Source organism: Elephas maximus, chromosome X (assembly GCF_024166365.1).
Source record: "Elephas maximus indicus isolate mEleMax1 chromosome X, mEleMax1 primary haplotype, whole genome shotgun sequence".
Taxonomy (NCBI): domain Eukaryota; kingdom Metazoa; phylum Chordata; class Mammalia; order Proboscidea; family Elephantidae; genus Elephas; species Elephas maximus.
The window spans coordinates 132,581,314-132,608,947 of record NC_064846.1 but is presented as its reverse complement, the minus strand read 5'-3'; the positions used below and the strand labels follow the sequence as shown (position 1 = coordinate 132,608,947).

The window sequence follows — 27,634 nt, the reverse complement described above, 5'->3', positions numbered from 1 at the left end:
GGTATCTATTGGTTTCTTGCAGTAGTGTCTCGTAGTTTTCTTTGTATAGGTCTTTTACGTCTCTAGTTAGATTTATTCTTAAACATTTTATCTTCTTGAGGGCTATTGTAAATGGTATTGACTTGGTGATTTCCTCTTCAAAGTTCTCTTTGTTGGTGTACTGGAATCCAACTGGTTTTTGTATGTTTATCTTGTATCCTGTACTTTGCTGAAATCTATTAGTTTCAGTAGTTTTCTTGTGGATTTCTGTGTATAAGATCATATCATCTGCAAATAGAGATACTTCTTCCTTATCAGTTTGGATGCCTTTTATTTCTTGTTCTAGCCTAACTGCTCTGGCTAGGACCTCTAGCACAATGTTGAATAAGAGTGGATTTACCATTTTTTGGATCACAGCCATCCTCGTGGGGATACGGTGGTTGCTCACTGTGGTTTTAATTTGTATCTCCCTAATGACTAAGGCAAAGAAGAATTGAATCTTTGAATTATCGTGTTGGTGAAGAATACTGACTATGCCATGGACTGCCAGAAGAATGAACAAATCTGTCATGGAAGAAGTACAGCCAGAATGCTCCTAAGAAGTAAGGATGGCGATACTTTGTTTCATGTACTTTGGACATGTTATCAGGAGGGTCTAGTACCTGGAGAAGGACATCATGCTTGGTAGAGGGTCAGTGAAAAAGAGAAAGACCCTCAACGAGATGGACTGACACAGTGCTGCAACTATGGGCTCAAACATAGCAAAAATGATTGTGAGCATGATGCAGGACTGTGCAATGTTTGTTCTGTTGTACATAGGGTCACATGAGCTAGAACAGTCTTGATGACACCTAATAACAATGACTAATGACGTTGAGCATCTTTTCATGTGCTTGTTGGTCATTTGTATATCCTGTCTGATGAGATGTTATTTCAAGTCCTTTCCCCATTTTTTGATTGGTTTAAGAGTCTTTTTGTTGTTAAGTTTTATAAGTTCTTTATGCAGTCTAGATATTAAACCCTTATCCAATATGTGGTTCCCCAAATTTTTTTTTACCAATCTGTAGGCAGTCTCTTCACTTTGTTGATAAAGTCCTTTGATAAACAGGTTTTTAATTGTGATGAGGTCCCATTTCTCTACTTTGTCTTTTGCTGCTAGTGCATTTGGTGTCACATCTAAGAATCCATTGTTAAAAACTAGGTCCTGAAGCACTACCCCTATGTTTTCTTCCAATAGTTTCATAGGTTTAATTCCCACATTTAGGTCGTTGATCCATTTTGAACTACTTTTTGTATATGGTGTGAGGTATGGCTCTGGCTTCATTCTTTTGGATGTGGAAATCTAGTTTTCCCAGCACCATTTATTAAAAAGACTCTTCTTTCTACATTGAATAACTAAATGTTCTTGTCTAGAATCAATTGACCATAGATCTATGGGCTTATTTCTGGACTCTCAATTCTATTCCATTGGTCTATATGTCTACCATTATACCACCACCAGACTGTTTTGATTATTGTAGCTCTATAGTATGTTTGGAAATCAGGAAGTGTGAGTCCTACTTTATTCTTCTTTTTCAAGTTGCTTTGGCTATTCAGGGCCCTTTACCATTCCATATAAATTGAGGATTAGCCTTTTCGTTTCTACAAAGAAGGCTGTTGGAATTTTGATGGGGATTGCATAGAATTTATAGACTGCTTCAGGTAGTATTGACATCTTAACAGTCTTAAGCCTTGCAATCCACAAACACAGGTTATCCTTTCGTTCATTTAATTTCTTTTAGCAATATTTTATAGTTATCAGTGCACAAGTCTTTCACCTTTCTCGTTAAATTTACTTCTAGGTACTTTATACTTTTAGATGCTATTGTAAATGAAATTGTTTCCTTATTCTCCTTTTTCAGCTTGCTCAGTACAGATGTATAGGAACTTGGCCAATTTTTGCATGTTGACATTGTACCCTCACAGTTTGCTGAAGTCATTTATTAGTTCTAAGAGCTTTCTTGTGTAATCTTGGGGGCTTTCTATATATAAGATCATGTCATCTGTGAAAAGGGATAGTTTTACTTCCTTCTCCCTGATTTGGATAACTTCTATTTCTTTCTCTTGCCTAATTGCTCTGGCTAGACTTCCAGCACAATGTTGAATAGCAGTGGCTAGAGTGGGCATCCTTGTCTTGTTCCTGATCTTCAGGGGGAAAGCTCTCAGTCTTTCTCCATTGAGTATGATTTTAGCTGTGAGCTTTTCATAAATCCCCTTTATTATATTAAGGAATTTCCCTTGTATTTCTAGTTTGTTGAGTGTTTTTATCATGAAAGGGTGTTGGGTTTTATCAAATGCCTTTTCTGTGTAGACTGAGATGATCATGTGGCTTTGTTCTATTAATGTAGTGGTGTTTTGCTTTGATCAATTTTCTGATGTTGAACTACCCTTGAATTCCTGGGATAAACCTAACTTGATCATAGTATATAATCCTTTTAATATGATTTTAGATTTAGTTTGCTAGTATTTTGTTGGGAATTTTTGCATCTATATATTCATAAGGGGTATTGGTCTGTAGTTTTCTTATGGTGTGTTTGTCTGGCTTTGTAAAAATTATTAAAGATATTTGACTTTTTTTCATACTAAGTCTTTGAGATCCAGTGTATACTTTATACTTATAACACATCACCATTTGGGTTAGCCACCTTGCAAGTGCTCAATATCCACATATGATTAGTGGCTACCAAATTGGAACAGAGCAGTTCTAAATAAATTAACTTGCTTGAAATTCTATCCTCTCCTGATTGTGAGTTCTTCTGTAATTCTTACACAGAGAGATTTGTGAGGTCATTCAATCATTTTAAAAAAAAAAGAAACTAAAACAGATGGGTTCTTTAAAAATACTTCCACATAAGGAAATCCTGTATCCTCTTTAAATAACCCAAACCCATTATTTAATAACTAGCTCTGGAATGTCTTCGGTATTAATACTTCATTTGTTCTGTAGTTTTTAATGATTTTATCTTGTTTAATCTACTAAACAAGCAAATAATAGATAATATCTACAGTATAGTAGCCCTTTGTATACTTAAACACTTACTAATGGCACTTTCTATTTTATCATTAAACTATGCAGTTCAACATGAGAGTTTACTATGCAACATTTGAGATTTTAAGTGCCTCTCCATAAGTCCTCATTTAATAATTATAGTAACTTTGAAATAAATATATCTATCCCCTTTTTATGGATGAAGAAACTGAGGCTCAGGGTTCAGTGAGACAAACACATTGCTGAAAATCACACAACTAGTAAGTGAAGGAAGCAGGACTGATAACCAAAGCCCAGTGCTCTTTACATCACATCACACGGGCTCCTGGGGCTGCATAGATTTTATATGTGTCTCTAAGGTCCAGTCATACTACAAGCTATCAAGACTGTCACAGAACCAACTTATTTTATCTGCACAGTCTCTAGTGATTATCAGAAACTGGACATTGATTTTTCCCCAACAAAAATTTAAGTATTCTCATTTGTTTCCAAGCAATTTACAGGCTACATTAGAAACTCAATAGTTAAACAGAATTAACTAAAACAAAATTCACTAAGAGCTAACCCAGGCTCCAAATCCAAATAAGGACTACCCTAATATAGTCATAGAAACAATTAGGACAAGTATTGATGCGTTCATCTGAATAAATATTAGTGAAAAAGAAATAAACAAAAGTCATCATTGATTCAACATTTCTTCCTAGGTGTATGGAAATGAATGATCATATGCTATTTTAAGAAAAGGATCTAACCAAAACCAGGGAAGGATTATAGTAGCAAGCCAAATTCTGCTGAGTTTCACCTTAATCTAACAACCAGTTTGAAGACTGAAGATCCCAGCTGCCTTTGGCAACAGTACAGGTCAGGATGGCTTTAATGGGCTATCCTCCTATAAATCAGGAACGTTGACCTTCTCAATTAGTGGATGACCAGAGGCCTGGGCAGGCCCACATACCAATCTTGGTTAACTGCAAACTCATTATTGCTTTGATCTTTCACACATTTTACTATCATCCTTATAATACATTTTACTATCTTTTTCACAAAGAAATTCAAGCGACTTCTAATTTCTTTGAATTCTTGCCCTTTTTCTTATCATATGGCCTAAAATCTCATCTGTCAGGTGAATACAGAAAGGAAGCAGTGTATCATTAATTGAGAATGTTTGGCTGTTTTTTTTCTCTTAAATAGGCAAATGTCTCTCAGTATAGAAATCAATCTTAACTGCATTTAACATTTACAATTAATGGAATTTTGGTAATGTATTTCCCCGAAACTTTCAATTCTGATAAGTGTAATGAATATACTACTAAAGGAGCCTGGTTGAATTCCAAATTTAAACTAAATCCAACACTATCTTTGTAAACAGCTATCAGCTGTAAAACATAATGAAGACCAATTACCGTGAGAGCTACTTGTCTTCCCTCTCACTTTTTATTAGGATGAGTTAGTAAATAATTACCTAAAGTATCATTTTATTTTCTAGGGGCTTATATTTTAAAAACTCCAGGTCATTCCTAATCAATACCGAAGAACTATAAGTTATTGAGCTTACTATTAGATACTAATAAAGATTCTAGGTGATCAATTCAACTATCTTTACTAACGATTATATTCAGAGGAACTAAAATGTCCTGAAAGAAAAGCATTTGAGTTAAAATTCCATTTGTGGATAAGAGCCAACATTAGGTCAAAAAGAAATTAAACTATCTCTTAAAAGATATTAACTCCATGTTTTATATTCAAGGAGTTATAATAAATATATTCGAGGAATTACTCAACCATTAATTTGAGGAAAATCTGTTATGGACTCAACTAATAAGACAAAAAACAGCCCTGGTGGCACAGTGGTTAAAGCACTTCATACCTGAAAAGCCCACAGTTTGAACCCACTAGCCACTCTGCAGGAGAAAGATGTGGCAGTCTGCTTCCGTATTACAGCCTTGGAAATCCTATGAGGGCACTACTACTCTGTTCTACAAGGTCGCTATGAATCAGAATCGACTTGACAGCAATGGGTTTGGTTTTTTAGGAATAAAAAAAAAAAAAAGATAAGAAGATGTTAATCATGCAGATAAAAAGAAAAGATAGCGGTTACTGAAATCCAAACCAAATAAATAAAGCTAGAGTATTTGAGTTTTTCTCAAATATGTGACCATTATAAATATCATATTTTGTGCGTGGCAAAAAAAGAAATAGTGTCCTCAACATCTCTTGTTGTTAGGTGCCGTTGAGTCGGTTCCAACTCATAGACAGAACGAAACACTGCCTGGTCCTGCACCATCCTCACAATCATTGTTATGCTTGTGCCCATTGTTGTAACCACTGTGTCAACTCATCTCATTGAGGGTCTTCCTCTTTTTCACTGACCCTATGCTTTACCAAGTGTGACGTCCTTCTTCAGGGACTGATCCCTCCTGATAACATGTCCAAAGTACGGGAGACAAAGTCTCTCCATTCCTGCTTATAAGGAGCATTCTGGCTGTACTTCTTCCAAGACAGATCTGTTCATTCTTCTGGCAGTCCATGGTATACTCAAAATTCTTCACCAACACCAGAACTCAAATGCACCAATTTTTCTTTGGTTTTCCTTATTCACCGTCCAGCTTTTGCGTGGATATGAGGTGACTGAAAACACCATGGCTTGGGTCAGGTGCACCTTAAGTCCTCAAGGTGACTGCTTTTTAACACTTTAAAGAGGTCTTCTGCAGCAGATTTGCCCAATGCAATACGTTGTTTGATTTCTTGACTGCTGCTTCCACGGGTGTTAACTGTGGATCTAAATAAAACGAAATCTTTGACAGCTTCAATCTTTTCTCCGTTTATCATGATGCTGCTTATTGGTCCATTTGTGAGGATTTTTGTTTTCTTTATGTTAAGGTGCAATGCATACTGAAGGCTATCATCTTTGATTTTCATCAGTAAGTGCTTCAAGTCCTCTTCGCAAGGTAGATTGTGTCATTTGCATATCATAGGTTGTTAACGAGTCTTCCTCTGATCCTGATGGCGTGTTCTTCTTCATATAGTCTGGTTTCTCGAATTATTTGCTCAGGATACGGATTGAGTAAGTATGGTGAAAGGATGCAACCCTGACACACACATTTTAAGATGATATCAAAGTCTTAAAAATTATACACATTAGGAACATGAGGGAACTCTGTGGGATGATAGAGTATGCATTTTTTTAAAAACTCATTGAACTGTATAGTTAAAGTGAGTTCATTTTATTGTGTATAAATTATTTTTTGATAAAGTTGACTTAAAAAATAAAAAGAAACATGTTATTGCAAAAAAAAAGGAATTCAATTAATGTCAAAGTAGAAAATGTTATTCATATACCTGTATTTTACATTTTCCCAATTGTATTATCAATATTTCCCTTTTTATTTTTATTATTTACTGATAGCTGAGGAGCTCAACAAGGACATGTGCCAGGATAGACTACTATTTTCTTCATCCCATACCTCTCTGGAGAATGAGGCCTACCTAGGGAATACAGGCATTCCTGGGTTACAAACATTGACTACTGTACAACCCGTAGTTACAAACCAACTCCAGTAAAGCACATCAGGAGAAAACTGACTAGGAGAAAGCCCGAAAGGGATGAGGGGCTGGGCAGTTTAAGAAGCTCAAGCCTTCCTCCTTTCTATGGCCCTCACTCCTTGACAAGTCCAGAAGTACCAAGGCTCCTTGCTATTGGATGTGCAGCCTTAGGCAGGCGGGCCACTAGGTTTCCAGAGTACTGATTGGCCAGGCCCACCACGCAGAGCCCAGTGGCGGTGCTTGGGGCACCCTGGGGGTGTGTCTGGCCCTGGCCCTTCGGGAGTTCCAGGGAGGTGGTGGATCCTTGCTGGCTGCTGCTGCTGGCTGGGTGCACCATGTCACAGGGGCCTGCCCGCCGTCAGCAGCAGTCCAAGGACCCACTGTGGCACCTGCACACGCAGGAGAAGCGTGGCCCACTGTGGGAGCCTGGGAGCCTGAACACCACGTACCTGCAGGTGGTGGTCGTCAGCGGGGACAAGGTGCTGTGCTCCACGTGTTCTCTGAGTACATCTGAGTACAACTGGTCAGTGCACATGGCCGGGCCTCCATGGCGCCCCCTTACCCATTCCGTCCCACCCCATTCCCTTACCCAGCTCCGCCCACCCCATTCTGCAGGGCTCTCTGTGTTGTGCAGCCTGGGGCTATTGCAGCACCTCTCTGGGCTTCTGTTTTCCCTACCCTACACACGTGAGATTTGACTCTTGCAGTGTCCTTGGCCTTTTGGTGGCTGGAAGGTGGTGGCAGTCTTAGATTCCTGACCTCTGTATGTCCATATGATTTCTGGGGATCGGTGGAGAACTTTGGACTTGGGTTTCCCTAAGCATCCTATTCCCAGCCCTCCCGCCCCGGGGCTCACTCTTAGCACATCCTGAGTGGCACATTCTCTCTTGCACCCTGCCTTGTAATTGGTGCGTGGTGTTGATAGGTCCATTTAGGAGGTAATGGAGGAAAGATCTGTCTGGCCCCAGCACCATCCTACCCATGCCCCCAACCCTCCCTGCCTCTGCCGAGGTGGTTTCAAAACCCAGCAGAAATAAAGCCAGATGGTACAATGTAGATTTTTTAGTTCAGAGTCTACAATAAAGTACCTAATTGCTCTCAAAGATTTATAAAACAGAATCTTCTAAGTATTTTAGGTAACATTTGCCCTGTAGGTATCTCTTCAACTGTGAAGAAGGTACATACAGTGGTTCCTAATAACAGCTACTTTGCAATGCTCATAAAACATTATTATTACTGTATTATTATGTTAAAGATGTTTTAGTGTATCTGGAAGTGTTTTTTTTTTATGCATAGAAAAGTATACTATATACTAAGACAAACATTTGACTGGCATTAGATAGGAACTCTGACTTAATTACAAATTCGACTTAAAGACAGACTTAGGAACAGAACTAGTTCATAATCCAGGGACTGTCTGTACTCCCAACAGGGCAAAATTTACCCCAGAAAGCAATTTATGGTCTGTTTCAATACATAAAATGAATGGCTGAAGCCAGGAGTCTCTATTCAAGAGTGAGATAATTACCAAAGATTTTTGTTGTTGTTTTTTAAGAAATGTGGGTTTCCCTACCTAGTAATAGAATCGTTTTGTCAACAAAATCGCATAAAAATAGTACAAAACAAATTTAGTTATAAAATAAGTACCAGTGTATGACATTTATTTTGAAATTAATAAAAACAATTAGCTAATTGTTTTAATAAATAACAATTTAACAATTTCAGGGATTTAGGTAACACTGCAGACTCATGATTTCAACCACAAATTCTTTCTACATTTTATTTTGTGGGTCTACTGTCAAGATCCAGATCTTACCAAGAGATAGTTTAAAATGGCCATTTTTGCAGCCCAGTTTCCGTTTCCAATCTCAATATCAAAATTGTTTACTTATTGAAGTATAACATTTACACACATAAAATAAATACATTTTAGAGTGTCTATCAAATAATGATACTAAGGGTTTTCTCCATTTGTTGTACACTGAATGACAGAATATGTATTTCCTTACTTTTTTTTTTTTCAGGTGACAGGGTTTGACCCTTCAGCTTTACGTATTTTTTTTTCGTTTTTCTTTATTGAACTTTAGATAAAGGTTTACAGAACAAACTAGTTTCCCATCAAACAATTAGTACACACATTGTTGTATGACATTGGTTAACAACCACACGACATACCAACACTCTCCCTTCTCAACCCTGGACTCCCTATTACCAGCTTTCCTGTTCCCTCCTGCCTTCCAGTCCCTGCCCAAGGGCTGGTGCCCCTTTAGTCTTGCTTTGTTCCATGGGATTATTCAATCTTTGGCTGAAGGGGGAACCTCAGGAGTGGCCTCATTACTGAGCTGGAAGGGTGTCTGGGGGGCATCCTCTCAGGGTTTCTCCAGTCTCTGTCAGGCCAGCAACTCTGGTCTTTCTTTCTGAGTTAGAATTTTGTTCTACATTTTTCTCCAGCTCTGTCCGGGGACCCTCTATTTTGATCCCTGTCAGAGCAGTCAGTGGTGGTAGCCAGGCACCATCTTGTTGTACCGGACTCAGTCAGGTGGAGGCTGTGGTAGATGTGGTCCATTAGTCCTTTGGACTAATCTTTCCCTTGGGTCTTTAGTTTTCTTCATTCTTCCTTGCTCCTGAAGAGATGAGACCAGTGGAGTGTCCTAGATGGCTGCTTACAGGCTTTTAAGACCCCAAAGTAGAATGTAGAACATTTTCTTTATAAACTCTGTCATGCCAATTGAGTTAGATGTTCCCTAAGACCATGGTCCCCATAGCCCTCAGCCCAGCAATTCGATCCCTGAGGGAGCTTTTTTTATGGAGCTACCGTAGATTTGCCTTGTACAGGTTGTGCTGGCTTCCCCAGTACTGTGCACTGTCTTACCCTTCACCAAAGTTACCACTTATCTTTGTCTATTAAGTGTTTTTCCATGCCCACTGTTCCCCTCCCTTGTAACCATCAAAGATTGTTTCTTTTTGTATGTAAGCCTTTTCATGAGTTCTTACAGTAGTTGTCTCATACAATATTTGTCCTTTTGTGATTGACTTATTTCACTCAGCATAATGTCCTGCGCTGAGTTCCTTTCGTTTGTGGATTTCTTTTTCATTTCGTTTTGGTAGATTTTGTTTTTACTAAGACTTCATGTTTTTCTTCTTTATTTTGATGAGTAGGTTTGTTAACTTTCTTTGTGGTGACCTTGAGATTTACCCATATCTTCCTAGGTTTGAGCAAGTCTATTATTACTTGGTATTGCCTTGCCTTCCTCTCCATTAGAAAGTTCTATACCTATACTGTTTATTCCTTCTTTTACTGTTCTGTCGTTGTCATTTACAGATCAACCTCTCTGGTTCCCTGTTGCAATTGTTTTGATTTTGGACAGTCCTTGAGAATTCATTTCCTATGTTGGTATCTGGCTGGTACAATCTTGCATCCTAGATTCAGGCTGTGGTCTAATGTTGTTTGTTCTCAGACCAAAGGACTCCCCTTAAAAATTCTTATAAATTTGGTTTGGTTTTTACATATTCCCTTAATTTCTGTTTATCTGGGAATGTCCTAATTTCACCATCATATCTGAACAAAAGTTTTGCAGGATATATGATTCTTGGTTGGCAATTTTTTTCTTTCAAGGTTTTATATATGTCATCCCATTGCCGTCTTGCTTGCATGGTTTCCGTTGAATCATCAGCTTAGTCTTCTCATTTCTCCTCTGTATGTGACTTTTTTTTTCTTGAGCTCCTGGCAGGATTTTTTCTTTGTCTTTGTTTTCATCGAGTGTGATTAGGTATGCCTTGGTGTTTTTCTTTTGCGGGTCTACCCTACATGGGGTTTGTTGACCTTCTTGGATGGTCAGCTTTTCATCACTCATGATATTAGGGAAGTTGTCTGTCAGCATTCTTCAATGATCCTCTCAGTGTTTTTCATTTTCTCTCCCTGTTCTGGAGCTCTGATCACTCGTAAATTTTTGCTTTTGATTTTATCCCACATAATTCTCTTGGTTTCTTCATTTTTCTTTGTTCTTTTTTCTGATTTTTCCTCAGAGTTGTGTCCAAGTGTTGTCTTCAATTTTGCTGATTCTGTCTTCCATCATTTCAAACCTGCTCCTTAGCCCTTCTATGACACTGTCCGTTTCTGAAATCTTGTCGTTTATCTTTTGGATTTCTAATAGTTTTTGAATGAATTCTAGTTGTGAATTTATTTTGGCATTTTGTTCCTGTATTGCTTTCCTGAATTGTTCCATTTTTTGGTCTGTATTTTCCATGAATTTGTCTGCCTTTTCCAAAAATTTGTCTGTTTTTTCCTCATTTTGTCTGCATTTTGTTTCAACTCTTGGATTGCTCTGAATATTAAAGACGTGAATTCCCTATCAGGTAGTTCTAGTGCCGTTTCTTCTACTGGAGGGTCATCTGGTGTTTTATTTTAGATGCCTACTGGACCCATCCTGTTCTGTTTTTTTTTTTTTTAAGTATGTTTTGATATTGTCTGCTGTCTTCAGGACATTGAGTAGTTATTTCCTTCATTTCTTGATTGTAGATTTGTTTGTTTTGTTTTACTTTTTTGTTTTATTTGGTTATGTATGAGCAGGCGGGCTGTGGGTTCTTTGTTGTTTGCTTGTCTGTAGTCATCATACTTTTCACCTCCTTGTACAATGGGCAGGGCCAGTCATTCAGCTATGCTGCAGGTGGGCAGGTCCAGCTGAAGGGCAGGGGCTGGGCTGGGTTGTTTGTGACACATACTAGGGCCAACAGTATGGATCAGGAATCAGTGCTGGGAAGGTTCCAGTAGGCCGTGCCTGTGCTGCTCAGGTTGTAATATCCAGTGCACCATGCAGGTAGGCAGGAAAGAGGGGGGAGGTTGTGATGTGTGAAGCTGATAAGGGTGTGGGAAAGAGGAGAGAGAGCAGAGAAAAACAGGAGCCTAAAACAAACAAGTAAACAAAAAAAAAGAGTGCTAAGAGAGCTTGCTGTTAAGAGTGGAGAGATGAGAAACTGAGAAACGGAAAAAAGCAAAAAGGAAAAAAAAAGAAAAAAGGTAAAAAAGAATAAAAATTTGGAAAAGAAAAGCCCCCAGGAATCCTGGAGTCCCATCAGTGGGGCTGCTAAGACTGGGGAAGTGGCTTCCAGGCTGCGCAGTATAGCCTGGCTAGAGGGGGTATAGATGTCACCCAGCACCAGTTATTCAGGAGACAGGAAAAAAGATAAGTGTAGAGAAACAATAACTGAGAAATGAAGACTGACAGAAAGGGTAAAAGAGAGAGAAAAGAAAAAAAAAGAAAGAAGAAAAAAAGAAATGCCCCCAGGGATCCCACCTATGTGGCTGCACAGACTGGGGGAGTGGCTCCTATGCAGTGCAGTGCAGCCCATGTAGAAGGGGCTGCCAAGCTGTGAAAAGAAAGAGAAAACAAATGAAACAAAACGGGGGGAAAAAGCCCCAGAGATCCCACCAGCGTGGCGTCGCAGGCCAGGGGAGTGGTTCCCCAGTCGAGCGTGGCTTCACAGCCTTTCAAGAAGCAGCAAAGCTGGCACATGGAGCCAGGTGTTCCAGAAAAAGGAGGGGGAGGTGGTAGGAGGTACAGAAGAAACCAGAAGAGACGGAATGAACCAACACCAGCTCAGGGGCACGGCCAGTGTGGGCAGGGCAAATCCAAGCAGCCTGAGGCCAAAGTAGTTGCCTCCCGGCCAAGAGACTGTGGCAGAGGAGGCAGAAGGGGAGGGGGAGAAAGGCGGGGGCTAGAAAAGTGTGTATCGCTAGGTACCGGGCGCTCTGTTTCCTGCTGGGAACTTCATGAAGCTGCTTTCCCATACTCCCTGTCTGCTGATCTCTCATCTCTGACGTGTGTGGGGCGAATCCAGGCGGCATGTATGCTGCACTTCCTGACTGGCTGAGCCACTGCAGCCAGCAGGAAGCAGCGGGGAGAGAATGGGGGGCCGGGGAGTGTGTATGGCTCGTTACCGGGGAGTGTGTATGGCTGGTTACCGGGTGCTCAGTCTCCTGCTGGGAGTTCCGAGAAGCTGCTTCCCGGTGCTCTCTGTCTGCTGATCCCCTACAAGAGTCCAAGATGGTGGATCTGTGGTGGTTAGCTGATGGGGCCTTCCTCATGTATCTCGCCTCGCTTTCTGTCCTCTGTCAGTTTATTACATTTTGGTGCTTGGCCAGCTCTCTCTCTCTCTTCATTTGGCACTTCAGGTTCCAGGAATGATATTTGTCTCTGTTTTACTTAGTTTTTGGGTCTTTGCTGTGGAGGGACAGCATGGTGCTTCTGTCTACGGCTTATTTCCTTACTTTTTAAAGAATGTACGTTTATAATCAACCTACTTTCTTCCTCGACTTGCTTCCCAATAGTTGTGTTGCCATTCCATCAAACTTGGAATGGGATAAATTAGGAGGATTAATAAAGTATGTGATGATGCTTGCCATGGTATCTGACACAGAGCATGGAGTATAATAAATTTTGCTTCCCTCTCCTTAGACCATTTTTGGTGCAAATAATTCTTCCTTACCTGTAACAAATGTCATTTAAACCAAGTTTGATGACAAGAAGTTGGCAATGTGAACGTCCATTACTAAACTATGTTGGTATATAGTTCTGTGCCTACTTTTACTTTTTCTGTTTCCTTAAGTGGGACATTATCAGCTGACTCAGTGCCTTTTATTTGGTAACTTCCCTACCTCTGCCATCATCATGTGTTTTGCAGTTTTTCATCTACAATATTTTGGGAAATCATATAATATACCTCATAAAGAGCTGAATCTTAAGTTGATTATAAGATTATTTAGAATAAAAGACAGGTACAGTCTAGGTGTCTAATAACAAGGACAGTATAAAAAACTAGCAAAATCAAATCCATATAGGTATTTAAAGTCAGTGTGTTTCCTACTGACTACCAGCATCTTTATTCTCTCCCTGGAGTCATCCTCACACCAACTACTACTTCTTCACTTCCTGTATGCAGCTGCCAAAACCTGTCCATTCTACTTCTGCAACATCTGTCAAAACTATCTGCCCCATATTGCTATTATCATAGTTCCAGCCCTCACTAAGTCTTGTCTGGATCACAACAAAGATCTTTTAATGAATGGGTTTCTTTGCCTTCAGTGTCTCCTTTTCATTCCACCATTAAGATGTCACTGGAGTTTTACTCTAAAACAGGTATTATCACGTAACTGCAAAACCATCCATTGCTCCCCATTTCATACACAAAGAAGTTACAATGCCTTAGCTTGCCTTTGAAAGCCTTCCAAAAAATGATTTTAAGTTGAACAACTTAATTAAGGTGCAGCTATTTAGCAGCATAATTGGAAATAGAATCTGGCTCTCCTTTTTCTTAGTCAAGTAGTTTAGGTTTACTTTTTTTGTTGGATGTCACACATATCTACATTCCTTTCCTTTCTTCTTCCATTGTCCTTCCTGACCCCCAGCCTGAAATATCTGCAGCTTCTGCACTCCCCATGCTATCTGTGTTCTTGAAAATACGGCTCCCTCTGCTTGACACTTCCTGTGCTTCCGTCTGTGCCTAGTAAATCCCAACTCATTCATCAAAATCCCACTTACACTTTGCCTCGAAGTTCTCCTTGACAATCTCCCCGGCTGACAAAGGCATATCCAGCTGTAATCTGACAACACCCTCCTATACATGCCTCAGTAGCCTGGCATTTACCAAACTGTACTACTGCTGGTCATTCATATTCCTGCCAACACTACTGGCCTTAGAGAGCCTGAAAGGCAGCACCCAGCGTACAGAACTCACCCAACCAATGTCTGTTACTTCTTCTGTATTACATTAAAGTATATGTACCACTGAATCAGAGAATGTTAGGACTAGGAGAGTTAGTCACCAACACACTCTCCTCTCTATCTTCACAGTTCACTCATGAAGAAAATGAGGCCCCAGGAAAGCGGGTGACATGCCCAAAGTCATACAGCTAGTTCACAGCACAAATGGAAAATGAACCCAGGTCTCTGATTCCCAGTCCAGTGATCTTTTCATATCATACATGGAAGACGACTCTAAACATCCAAAATTTGAGGTACTCTACTAAGCCCAAACCAAATCCACTGCTGTCGAGTCGATTCTGACTCATAGAGACCCTACAGGACAGAGTAGAACTGCTCTATAGGGTTAACAAGGCTGTAAATCTTTATAAGAATAGACTGTCACATCTTTCTCCCATGGCAATCTACTCCAGGTAGCATATACGGACTGATTAAAGTGTTTTCAGAGAGTGACCAAGAAATGCCATCTACTTGTAAATAACTATGGGCTAATGCTATTATGGAAACCCTGGTGGTGTGGTGGTTAAGTGCTATGGCTGCTAACCAAAGGGTCGGCAGTTCGAATCTTCCAGGTGCTCCTTGGAAACTCTATGCGGGAAGTTCTACTCTGTCCAGTAGGGTCGCTATTAGTGGGAATTGACTCGACGGCACTGGGTTTTTTTTTGGTTTAATGCTATTCTGTATATTCTGTTACCATAACTTAAAGTGAAAATTTCAAGATATTATCACTACTGAATGCACTAGCTTTAAATAAAAGTAATACTTGCCTACCGTTTCAATGTCACCTGAGTTGGAAGACTCGACAGCAAGGGGTTTGGCTTTTGGTATTACTTAATATTATAAATTACACGGCCAAAAAAAATCTTGCTTCGAAAAAATATTTAAATTTTAAAGTTTCATGTAAATTTTGACAATTTCTTAAATGCATTTATATATGTGGATCTTGTCTTTGTTCAATTATCTCAGGAGTAATTTTATTAGGTTAAGTGATCACAGTTTCAAAAGAATTATATTTATAAAAAGAACACATCTAATTTTCTTCCACTAGAGGGCACTAAAGATCATATTACAGCTAGTTATTTGTTAGGTGCTGTTGAGCTGCTTCTGACTCAGGGCGACCCTAAGTACAACAGAACGAAACACTGCCCATAGCTAGTTAGGCCAATATAGCATCAGGGTGATATTACAGGGGTGATTAGGAAATAGTTCCATAAGATGAAAGATCTATGACTACAGATAATAACATTATTGGTCTCGATAACATAGTATGCAGATGACATGATTATTTGCCTGTGCCATGTCAAACAACAACCACAGGCAGTTTCCCCAACAAATTTCTTGCATGCCTAATCTTTTCTTGGTGTCTGCCTTTTAGAGAACCTGAACTAACACACCAAGCTTGCAACAAGGCAAGCCATTAAGAAGCAAGCTGATTTGCCTATCAGAATGTTCCTATGAAAGGCTTAAGAATAGGAAGCATCAGCTATCTTTGAAGGCAGGGCTGCTGAGTGGAACAGACAACAGGAGGAATGGCTGAACCTTTATAGGAGCAGTCTGACCCCAGATATCCTCCACCAAGCATGTATTCCTCTCCCACTTTTTTTTTGAGACTTTGAATAGCAGACTCAAAGCTCAGATTAAAAATGAGTTGCTGTACTTAAACAGGAGGATTAACTGGAAAGTTCACGTTTTAAATAAACTCTGAGATCCTCCCCTTCTTTCCCCTAGGTGGCTCCAGGAACCGCTGCAATCGGGCTTAGCCCACCCTGTATACTGACCAAACCATTGCCGTCAAGTTGATTATGACTCATAGCGACCCTATAGGACAGAATAGAACTGTCCCATAGGGATTTCAAGGCTGTAATCTTTACAGAAGTAGACTGCCACATCCTTCTCCCGTGGAGCAGCTGGCTAGTTAGAACTACTGACCTTTCGGTTAGTAGCTGCGCACCTAACTGGTGTGCCACCAGGGCTTCTTTGTATACTGACACCACTCCTTAAATTCACACACCCAGAGCCCAAGGTGGAAGACTGAAGAATTCTTCTTTGGTCAAACAGACCAGCTTAATAACAAAAGAACTACAGATACTGACATTTGTGGGGCTCTCAAAAAAATAGTCCAGTCCTTGCCTAAGTACACAGTGCTTCCAAGCAACTATTTAATACCTGCTTTTTCAAAATAAAAGAACAGTCAAATATCATCAGATATTTGAGGAGAGTCTCTAAAAAGAAAGAGATGAAAACAAAAAAATGAAAAAAAAAAAAAATCTGAGGAAACAGAGTTCTCCATATGCAAGACAAAGAGAATTTTTAAAAAAGTATACTATTTCCAGATAAATAAGAATGATATGAAACTTATGAAACAAGAATAAGAAACTATATAACAATAATTTTTTTAAAAAGACACATGCAGGACGCAAAGAACTCTTGAAAATAAAAAATTATAGCCAAGTCAGGAGATTCAAATAGAAGGTTAGAAGATCAAGTTGAGGAAATATCTCAAAGTGGAACAAAAAGGCAAAGATATAAAAATAGAAAAGGTTAGAAATAGAGATCAATCCTGTAAACCCATTATTTGAATAAAAATAACCACAGAAAGAGAAACTGGAGGGAAAAAAATCATGTAAGAATACCAGAAATTTCTTTGAACACCACATAAATTTCCAGATTCAAAAAGATTTCTGAGCTCCCATCATAATGAATTTCAAAAAGACCCACACTAAAGCACATCACTGTGAAATTTCAGGGTACTGGGATAAAAGGAGTATCATTAAGACTTTAAGAAAAAGAGAAAAAGGGTCAGGCATTATTCTAAGTGCTTTACATATGTGATGGCTTTACCATACATATTTTTAATGCAAATAACATGCACCTTCTGTGTTTGTTTGCCAGCTGCACCCCATCCCTGTGAGACACCCTCACAAGTGCTACCATGCCAATCCTCTTCCACATGTTGCTGTAAAAAAATTGGCATAGCCTGCTTACAAAAGTACCTCACGGGGGGTGGGGAGGGCACAGCTGGCAAACAAAGGTGCGTGTTATTTGTGTAAAAATATGATCTTGACAAAAACTCTAGATGTAGGCAAGATTATTATGCTCATTTTTTAGATGAAGAAATGTAGGCACAGAGAGGTTATATGACCTGCTTAAGTCTCACAGCTGGTATCATATGAACCTAAGCAGTCTGATTGCACAGTAAAAGCTTTTATCCATAAGTTATGCTACTTCTTCAAAATTCTGAGGGAAGTTACATCTAACCTAGAATTCTATACCCAGCCAAACTATCAAATTGTAGTACAGAATAGGCATTTTCAGGTATCTCAAAAAATGCATCCTTTCTCAGAAAGTTACTAATACGTAATTTACCAAAATGAGGCAGTAAACCAAGAAAGACAGGAAGTCTAGGCTACAGGGATTGTAGTGCAGACTGAAAGGCAAAGGGAATTCCCATAATAATAGTCCAGTAGGCCAAGACAACAATCACTTTACAATGACAGAGAGAGCTGAGGGATGATGGAGGGTACCCTTTGTTGCCAATAAAAAATGCGATAAATTATCTAATGGGGTTGGATGTACTCAAAGAAGTTATACAGTTCAGTGGGGCAGTCTGGGGGCAAATTAGCAATAATGTATAGAAAACCAAGCAGTCAAAGAAATAAGTCAACTATTTACTCCAGGTATAGTAATAAATTATACAAGAAAAGAAATATAACCATATGACTCCACTGTGAATAATTTCGTATTTATCTAATCATAATGTGAATATTAAATATTGATTTTCCCTGACGTGATGAGATAATTACATAAAGAAAATGGGGGAGAGAAAGTGAGGAGGGGCCAGGAGTGGGGGAGCAACATAAAAGAGCTACATCTTTCATAGCAGTAAGTCAATAGCTGATAATATCTAAAACTATAAAATCAAGAAATAGTAATATAAGCATATTACTTTAAAACATGTTGCTAATTGCAAAAGAAACAGTAAAAAATGTTTGAAATGGTTGCCTCTATTAATTGGTGGGTTTGGAAAAAGTTATAACAGAAATTGCTTTCTTTTGCTGTTGTTACAAGTAGTATGATTTGACTTTTAAAAACTATGTGCTTATGTTACGTTGATAAAAGTAAACTTGAATAAATAACCAGAATAGAACTTTATATTGAATTTATCAAAAACCATACATTTATGATTTTTGAAGAGAAGGCTTAAGTAGAATTAAGGTGGGTGAGGTTTTGAAGATTTACAAATTAAAAAACAAACTTGACTACAAGAAAAAGTAAGTACTGGTTGTTGTAATAGCCACTAGAAAAAAAAAATACAAAAATGTTAAGGATGGGAAGTAAGTATCTAGTCACAGTTTGTAAAATGTTTTTTTTTCATTTACAGTATAGTTTTTCATTGTGCTGTAATTTATTTCTCAGGCCCTGAGGTCTATTTTACTTTACAGGGCATTTACAGCTAACAAATTATCCACATATTGAGAATAAAAAGTATAATAATTTTTAGTGATTTGGGAAAAAATACTCAACTGGTTGCATTCTCCCAACAATTCCATATGACGTATCAAGCTTTAGAATTGTTGGGGCTGGGTTAAAATATTTTCTTACATAGGTGTAAACCAACCATTTGCCAAATGTTTATCTATATATACATACATATAGACACACACAAACAGAACAACAATAAAAAACAAGACAGAAGAGAGAGCACAGCTGTGAGCTATATTCTTTTTATTTTCTGGGTATTGTGCCTTAAGTGAAAGTTTACAAATAAAGTCAATCTCTCTCATACAAAAACTTAAACACACCTGGCTATGTATTCCTAGCTGTTCTCCCCCTAATGAGACAGCACAGTCCTCCTCTCTGCCCAGTATTCCCCATGTCCATTCAACCTGCTCCTGTCCCCTCTGCCTTCTCATCTCCTCTCCAGACATGAGTTGCTCACATAGTCTCATGTGTCTACTTGAGCCAAGAAGCTCATTCCTCACCAGTATCATTTTCTGTCTTATATAGTCCAATCCAATCCATGTCTGAAGAGTTGGCTTTGGGAATGGTTTCAGTCTTGGCCTAACAAACGATCTGGGGACCATGACCTCCACGGTCCTTCTAGTCTCAAACTAGTCTGGTCTTTTTATGAGAATTTGAGATCTCCATCCCACTGTTCTCCAGCTCCATCAGGGATTCTCTGTTTTGTTCCCTGTCAGGGCAGTCATTGGTGGTAGCCAGACACCATTTAGTTCTTCCGGTCTCAGGCTGATGGAGTCTCTGGTTTATGTGGCCCTTTCTGCCTCTTGGGCTCATCTTTACCTTGTGTCCTTGGTGTTCTTTATTCTCCTTTGCACCAGGTGGGTTGAGACCAATTGATGCGTCTTAGATGGCCACTTGCTAGCGTTTAAGACCCCCAGATGTCACTCACTGAAGTAGGATGCAGAACGTTTTCTTAATACATTTTGTTATGCCAATTGATCTAGATGTCCCCTGAAACCATGGTCCCCAAGACCCCCACCCCTGCTACTCTGGCCTTTGAAGCATTTGGTTTTATTCAGGAAACTTCTTCACTTTTGGTTTAGTCCAGTTGTGCTGACCTCTCCTGTACTATGTGTTGTCTTTCCCTTCATCTAATATAGTTCTTGTCTCCTATCTAATTAGCAAATACCCTTCTCCCTCCCTCCCCACTCTCGTAACCATCAAAGAATGTTTTCTTCTGTGTTTAAACTTTTTCTTGAGTTCTTATAATAGTGGTCTTATACAATATTTGTCATTTTGTAACTGACCGACTTCACTCAGCATAATGCATTCCAGATTCATCTGTTATGAGGTGCTTCACAGATTCATCGTTGTTCTGTACTGTTGTGTAGTACTTCATTGTGTGTATGTACCATAGCTTGTTTATCCATTCATCTGTTGATGGGCACCTTGGTTGCTTCCATCTCTGCTATTGTAAACAGTGCTGCAGTGAACATGGGTATGCATATATCTGTTCAGGTGAAGGCTCTTATTTCTCTAGGATGTATTCCAAGGAGTGGAATTGCTGGATCGTATGGTGGTTCTCTTGTGACCTATATTCTTAAAAGTTCATCTTTTAACTATAGGTACTAAAGTGATACCAGGGATCTCTGATAAGCTTGCTTTGTAAGTAGTTCAACACTGGTCAGGGCTCTTTTTTTAGGAACTGTTACTTTCCATAAAAGGAGCCCTGGTGGTGGTAACTGAAAGGCTGGCAGTTTGAACCCATCAGCTGCTCTGTGGAAGAAAGATGTGGCAGTCTGCTTCTGTAAAGATTACAGCGTTGGAAACCATAGTGGTCAGTTCTTCTCTGTGCTGTAGGGCTGCTATGAGTTGGAATCGACTTGACAGTAAAGGGTTAGACTTTTTGGAGGACTTATTTTCCATATTACAAATTATAAAGCTCCTTGTAAAGGCTAACAAAGCTAGGGCTGCAAAAGCATATCACCATCAACAAAGCCGGCAATTTCTAGCACTTGTATTTGTTTTAACTTTTCTCATTAGGCATTTTAGTGTTTGTCCTACTCTATAATACTAAAAAAAAAAAAAAAAACAACTTTTGTGAAGATAACAGAAGTTTAAAAAGCATTATCCAAAATGTGGTAATTCTCATTCAGGTCTTGGTTACTTTGAAATGTATACAAGGCTTTGTACTATATACTGACGGCTCTACCAGTTTAATATACGCACTTATTTTATACTATCCCAACTTATAAGTAGTTTGATCCACTGGTAATGGACTAGTAAAAACCACAATTAAAAATATTTTTTTCTTGTTTTATTTCTTGATTAATTACAACGTTCAAACAGACCACTGGAAATAACTCCCTTTTAAAATTCTTAGTTTTTCTCACTTTCATTCCTTTTTTTTTTTTAGATATGGCATGGGTCTCATTAATGTCATTAGTTGCGATGCCTGCTGAGAGAAAATGCTGACTTCATGATCATGGAATCAATTTTCTGAATTAAAAAAGTTTGTGAGCCTATTTCTTGCATAGTATTTATTTTCTCAGAAGCATTCACAGCAGGAGATGCTTTAATTACTGCGGTAGTTGCTAGATTTCCAAATCTACATTTACGTAATGAAAACATATGAAACTTCTTGAAACATCCTATTTTACAGCTTTCAGCCATTTAACCTCTGCAACCTACAATGTATGAGGAAGCATACAAAGACTTTAAGAAGTTTCCTTTTCCAGGAAAACTAGAGACTTTGCCTAGATTTATATATGTGGATTTAGGGACAAAGGTTACTCTTGAGTGAAGCAATATATAGTGAAAAGAGATTAGGAAACAGAGAGCGCAAATGGGGAAAGAGGACAGAGAAGAGGAACAGGGACTCTTATGTAGATCTGCGGAGGTACTAGGTTTACAGGTCCCGTACAGAAGAGCTGGGTTTAGCAAAACAATACCATGGAGAGGCTTCCACTGGAGGTATATAAGTATGATGTCCTTCTCTAGGGGCTGGTCCCTCCTAATAACATGTCCAAAGCATGTGAGACAGAGTCTCACTATCCTTGCTGTACATCTTCCAAGATCATTCTTTTGGCAGTCCATGATATATTCAATATTCCTTGCCAACACCGCAATTCAAAGGCGTCAATTCTTCAGTTTTCCTTATTCATTGTCCAGCTTTCACATGCATATGAGGCAACTGAAAATACCATGGCTTGGGTGAGGCGGACCTTAGTCCTCAAAGTGACATGCTTGCTTTTCAATGCTTTAAAGAGGTCTTCTGCAGCAGATATGCCCAACACTATACATCATCTAACTTCTTGACTGCTGCTTCCATGGGCATTGATTGCAGATCCAAGTAAAATGAAATTCTTGAAAACTTCAATCTTTTCTCCGTTTACCATGATGTTGCTTATTGGTCCAGTTGTGAGGATGTGGTTTTTATTTATGTTGATATGCAATCCATACTGAAGGCTGTGGTCTTTTATCTTCATCAGTAAGTGCTCTAAGTCCTCTTCACGTTCAGCAAGCAAGGCTGTGTCATCTGCATATTGGAGGTTGTTAACAAGTCTTCCCTCAATTCTGATGTTGCGTTCTTCTTCATATAGTCCAGCTTTCCGGGTTACTTGCTCAGCATACAGATTGAATAAGTATGATGAAAGGGTACAACCCCGACACACATCTTTCTTGACTTTAAACCATGCAATATCCCCTTGTTCTTGTTCAAACAGCTGCCTCTAGGCCTATGTTCAGGTTCATCATGAGCAGAATTAAATTTTCTGGAATTTGCACTCTTTGCAATGTTATCCATAATTTGTTATGATCCATACAGTAGAATACCTTTGCATAGTCCATAAAACATAGGTAAACATCTTTCTGGTATTCTCTGCTTTCGGCCAGGATCCAGCTGACATCAGCAATGATATCCCTCATTCCATGTTCTCTTCTGAATCTGGCTTGAACTTCTGGCAGTTCCCGGTCAATGTACTACTGCTACCACTTTTGAATGATCTTCAGCAAAATATTACTTGTGTATGGTATTAAAGATATCATTTGATAATTTCCACATTCTGTTGGATCACTTATCTTTGGAATGGGCACAAATACAGATGTTTTCCAGTCACTTGGTCAGGAACCTGTCTTCCGAATTTCTTAACATAGATGAGTGGGCGCTGCATCCGTTTGTTGAAACGTCCCAATTGGTACTCTGTCAGTTCCTGGAGCCTTGTTTTTCACTATTCCCTTCAGTGCAGCTTGGACTTCTTTCAGGATCATTGGTTCTTGATCATATGCCACCTCCTGAAATGGCTGAATATTGACCAGTTCTTTTTGTTACAGTGACACTGTATATTCCTTCCATCTTCTTTTGATGCTTCCTGCATTGCTCAGTATTTTTTCCATAGAATCCTTCAATATTGCAACTCGAGGCTTGAGTTTTTTCTTCAGTTCTTTTGTTTTCCTCATGAATGATATCCTTGATGTCATTCTACAACTCATCTTATTTTCGGTCATTAGTCTATTCTTGAGATGGTCTAGAAATTCAGGTGGGATGTATTCAAGATCGTATTTTGGCTCTCATGGACTTGCTCTAATTTTCTTCAGCTTGCATAAGAGCAATTGATGATCTGTTCTGTAGTCAGTGCCTGGCCTTGTTCTGACTGATATTTTCCATCACCTCTTCCATCGTGACTTTTTCATCGTCTGTTTCCACGGATATAGTCGGTTTGATTCCTGTGTATCCCATCTGGCAAGGTCCATGTGTACAGTCGCCGTTTATGTTGTCGATAAAAGGTTATTTGCAATGAAGTCATTGGTCTTACAAAAATCTATCATGTGATCTCCAGTGTCATTTCTTTCTTTTTCTTCCCTGTGAATACATGATTTATTAGGGAAGTAAGAGTCTGCAACTCAGGATCAAGATCAACTTGGAAGTAATAGAACTGAGGAGACAGGATACAGTTCTTCAGTCAGGACAGCTTCCAACCGAAACAGTTCTCAGTTCCTTCTTGGCTATGTTAGCTGATGGCCCTTCTTCTTGGCCTTGCCCAAAGGCTGGGCCTTGCTTGGGCATACTGCTGCCAGGCCTCACTGGGTCTGGCCACTGCTCTAGCCGCCAAGTATTACAACTATTTTGGCTCAGCCAACAAGTGCTTGGAGGCACATAACTCCACCAGCAAGCCTCCTGCCTGAAGGTGCTCAGCTCTCTCTCGCTCTGTGGGTTGGCAAGCCTGCTTCAGCAACCTCATGCCAGTCTCCTGGTTCTCAACACTTCTACTGCTTCTGCTGTTTCCCTGCCACTGGGCTCTGCTGTGGTTGTTGCCATTTCTAGCCCTCTTGTACTGTTTTCCAGTGTTACAGTTCTCTCTCCTGGATCTAGGAGATTCTCAGTGCAGGGACCACAGGTTCACAGAATGCACTTCACTCCAGGCTCTTCTTGATGGTAGTGAGGTACTCCTTGAATTCTGTGCAACTGGCCCTTATGTAAGCCTACTTGTTTTCAATTTCAGGTCATAGCCCTCTCACCAGACCACGAAATGACCAATTCCCTTGGTAGGTCACATTCACTTAACTTGCACATAATCGACCAATTCCCACAAAGTCACTTAACCCTACTTGATGTTTTTACACACTGCATTTACATAACAGACTAACTAATTCTTTGCAAGATTGTGTCCTACCCAATCATTCTGGCAGAATTATAAACCCAAGGCCAGAAGGGCCATATATAAAGAGAAACCCATTGCACTCATAAACAAACAAACAAACAAAGAAAAACAAACCCATGGCTGTCAATTCTGACTCATAGCGACCCTACAGGACAGAGTAGAACTGCCCCACAGGGTTTCCAAGGAGCACCTGCTGGATTTGAACTGCTGATCTTTTGGTTAGCAACTGTAGCACTTAACCACTACACCACCAGGGTTTCCCACTCATATATACATATATATAAATAATTTATGAAAATAGGAGTACATGAGAATAATACCTTTTCAAATCACAAATTGTTCAGATGTTTTCTCTGCATATCTTATTGCTATGTCGATTGAATTTTTTTAAATATATATTTTTTATTGTACTTTAGACGAAGGTTTACAGAACTATAGCTTCTCATTAAACAGTACATATATTGTTTTATAACACTGGTTAACAACCCCATGACATGTCAACACTCTCCCAACACTCATCCTGGGTTCCCTATTACCAGCTTTCCTGTCCCCTTCTGCCTTCTAGTCCTTGCCCCTGGGCTGGTGCCCCTTTAGTCTTGTTTTGTTTTATGGACCTGTCTAATCTTTGGATGAAGGGTGAACCTCAGGAGTGACTTCATTACTGAGCTAAAAGGGTGTCCAGGGGCCTTACTCTTGAGGTTTTTCCAGTCTCTGTCAGGCCAGTAAGTCTGGTCTTTTTTTGTGAGTTAGAATTTTGTTCTACATTTTTCTCCAGCTATGTCCAGGGCCCTCTATTGTGATCCCTGTCAGAGCAGTCAGTGGTGGTAGCCAGGCACTATTTATCTAATTGTGCTGGACTCAGTCTGGTGAAGGCCATGGTAGTTGTGGTCCATTAGTCCTTTGGACTAATCTTTCTCTTGTGTCTTTAGTTTTCTTCATTCTTCCTTGCTCCCAATGTGTTGAGACCAGTGGAGTATCCCAGATGGCCCTTCACGGGCACTTAGATCCCAGGCGCTACTCACCAAAGTAGAATGTAGGATGTTTTATTAACTATGTTATGCCATTTGAGCTATATGTTCCCTGAGACCATGGTCCCCACAGCCCTCAGTTCAGTAATTGGTCCCTCAGGATCCAGTGTCATTTCTGTCACCAAGGCCGTATTTTCCAACTACTGATTCTTCTTCTTTGTTTCCAACTTTTGCATTTCAGTCACCAGCAGTTATCAATGCATCTTGATTGCATGTTTGATCAATTTCAGACTGCAAAATTTCTGACTTCATAGAGACTGAATTAATAAGAAATATGTAGTTTTTTTTTAATGTAGAAATAGCATACATTCATATGACATACTTCTCTGTCACATACTTTATGATCAGGTATCTAAATAACATTTTAAATGTCAGGATGCATTCTCTATCTAGAATGCTTACAAATACTACTGAAATGACATTAAATACAGTAGAAACAGTGGATGACAAAAACTTTCTAGTCAGTGATTTCTCTTTCTAAAAAGGAGATGGGTAAAAATAAGTATTACTAGTTCAACTACTGTGTATCGGGGAAAGGTATGTATGAAAAAACATATTTAAAAATTTCCCAAGCTTCCTGTGGGTGAGGACTTTGTATTACACATCTTTGTTTACCCCACAATGTCATGCACTGAACCTGACAGATGGTACACGTAACCCAAAAAACCAAATCCATCACCTTCAAGTCGATTCCAACTCATTGTGACCCTACAGGACAGAGTAGAACTGCCCCATAGATTTTCCAAGGAGTGCCCGGTGGATTTGAACTGCCAACCTTTTGGTTAGCAGTTGTAGCTTTTAACCACTATGCCACCAGGGTTTCCATGGTACACATAAAAAAAATTTTTTTTATAGTAGACAATAAATGTTTAATAGATGAGATTTTGAAGAACATAAATTCAACGAATACAATACAGCTATAAAAACAAACAAGGACAATCTCTATACCCTGTAATGGAATGAATCCCAGAATATATATTATTAAATGAAAAAGAAGACACAGAATAATATGTAAAGTATATCACCTTTTATCCAAGAAAGAAGGAAGTATGTGTGTGTATGTAAATACATGGTTAAAAACCATCTCTTAAAAGTAAACTCCAGACACAGATAGCTTCAGTGGTGAATTCTACCAAACATATAATGAAAATATAATTCCAGTTCTACACAAGCCTTCCCAAAAATTTGAAAAGGAAGGAATACTTCCCAACTTACTCTATAAGCCAGCCCTGATACCAAAAGCAGATAAAAACATCACAACAAAAGAAAACTGCAGACCAATATCCTCATGAAAATAGATGCAAAGATTCTAAACAAAATTTTAGCAAAACAAATCCAAAAATATATGAAAATTTTAATAATGCTCACTTTGGCAGCACATATACTGAACTCTGACCATACAGAAAAGATTATCATGGCCTCTGCGTAACAATGGAAAGCAAATTTATGAAGTTTCCCATATATATATATTTTTTAATATAATATTTTATTGTGTTTTCAGTGAAGGCTTGTACAGCAGTTTAGGTTCCCATCCAACAATTTCTACACAAGTTATTCAGTGACATTGGTTACATTTTCATAATGTGTGAACATTCTCATTTCTGTTTGGTTGTTCTGTTTCTATTAGTTTCCCTGCCCCCTTACATACTCATATTTGTTTGAAAGTAATTATTGGCCATTTAGTTCCCAATTTTTTTCAGAAAAGAAAGAATACATTATAACCACATGGAATTTATTGTATGAATACAGGTTGGTTTATCATTATAAAATCAATCAATATAACACATAATGTTAATAAACTAAAAAGAAAAATCCACATGATCATCTTAATAAATGCAGAAAAACTAGGAATAGAAGGGAGCTTCTAAAACCTGAAAAATACCATCTACAAAAAACTTAGTTAACATCATACTTAATGGTAAAAGATCGAATGCTTTCCCTCTAAGATCAGAAACAAGACAATAATGTCTACTCTCACAGCTTCTAGTCAACATTATACTGAAGGTTCTAGGCAGTGCAATAAGGCAAGAAAATCAACCAGGAGGAATCCAGATTGGAAAGGAAGAAGTAATGCTGCTTTACTTGAGATATAATTGACATAATCATCTATGTAGAAAATCAGATGGAATCTACAAAAAAGCCAATGGAACTACTGAGTTTAGTAAGATTGTAGAA

The 27,634-nt window shown here is 38.9% G+C and overlaps 1 protein-coding gene and 1 non-coding gene across 9 annotated transcripts in view; one reads left to right on the top strand and one right to left on the bottom strand.

The window, feature by feature from the left end:
* CASK (calcium/calmodulin dependent serine protein kinase) overlaps positions 1-27,634 on the bottom strand; it is a 454,527-nt gene that overhangs the window by 267,086 nt on the left and 159,807 nt on the right. The window lies entirely within an intron of this gene.
* LOC126069758 (U6 spliceosomal RNA) lies at positions 26,820-26,925 on the top strand. Its single transcript, XR_007516031.1, has one exon. It is a non-coding gene; the product is annotated as a U6 spliceosomal RNA (small nuclear RNA).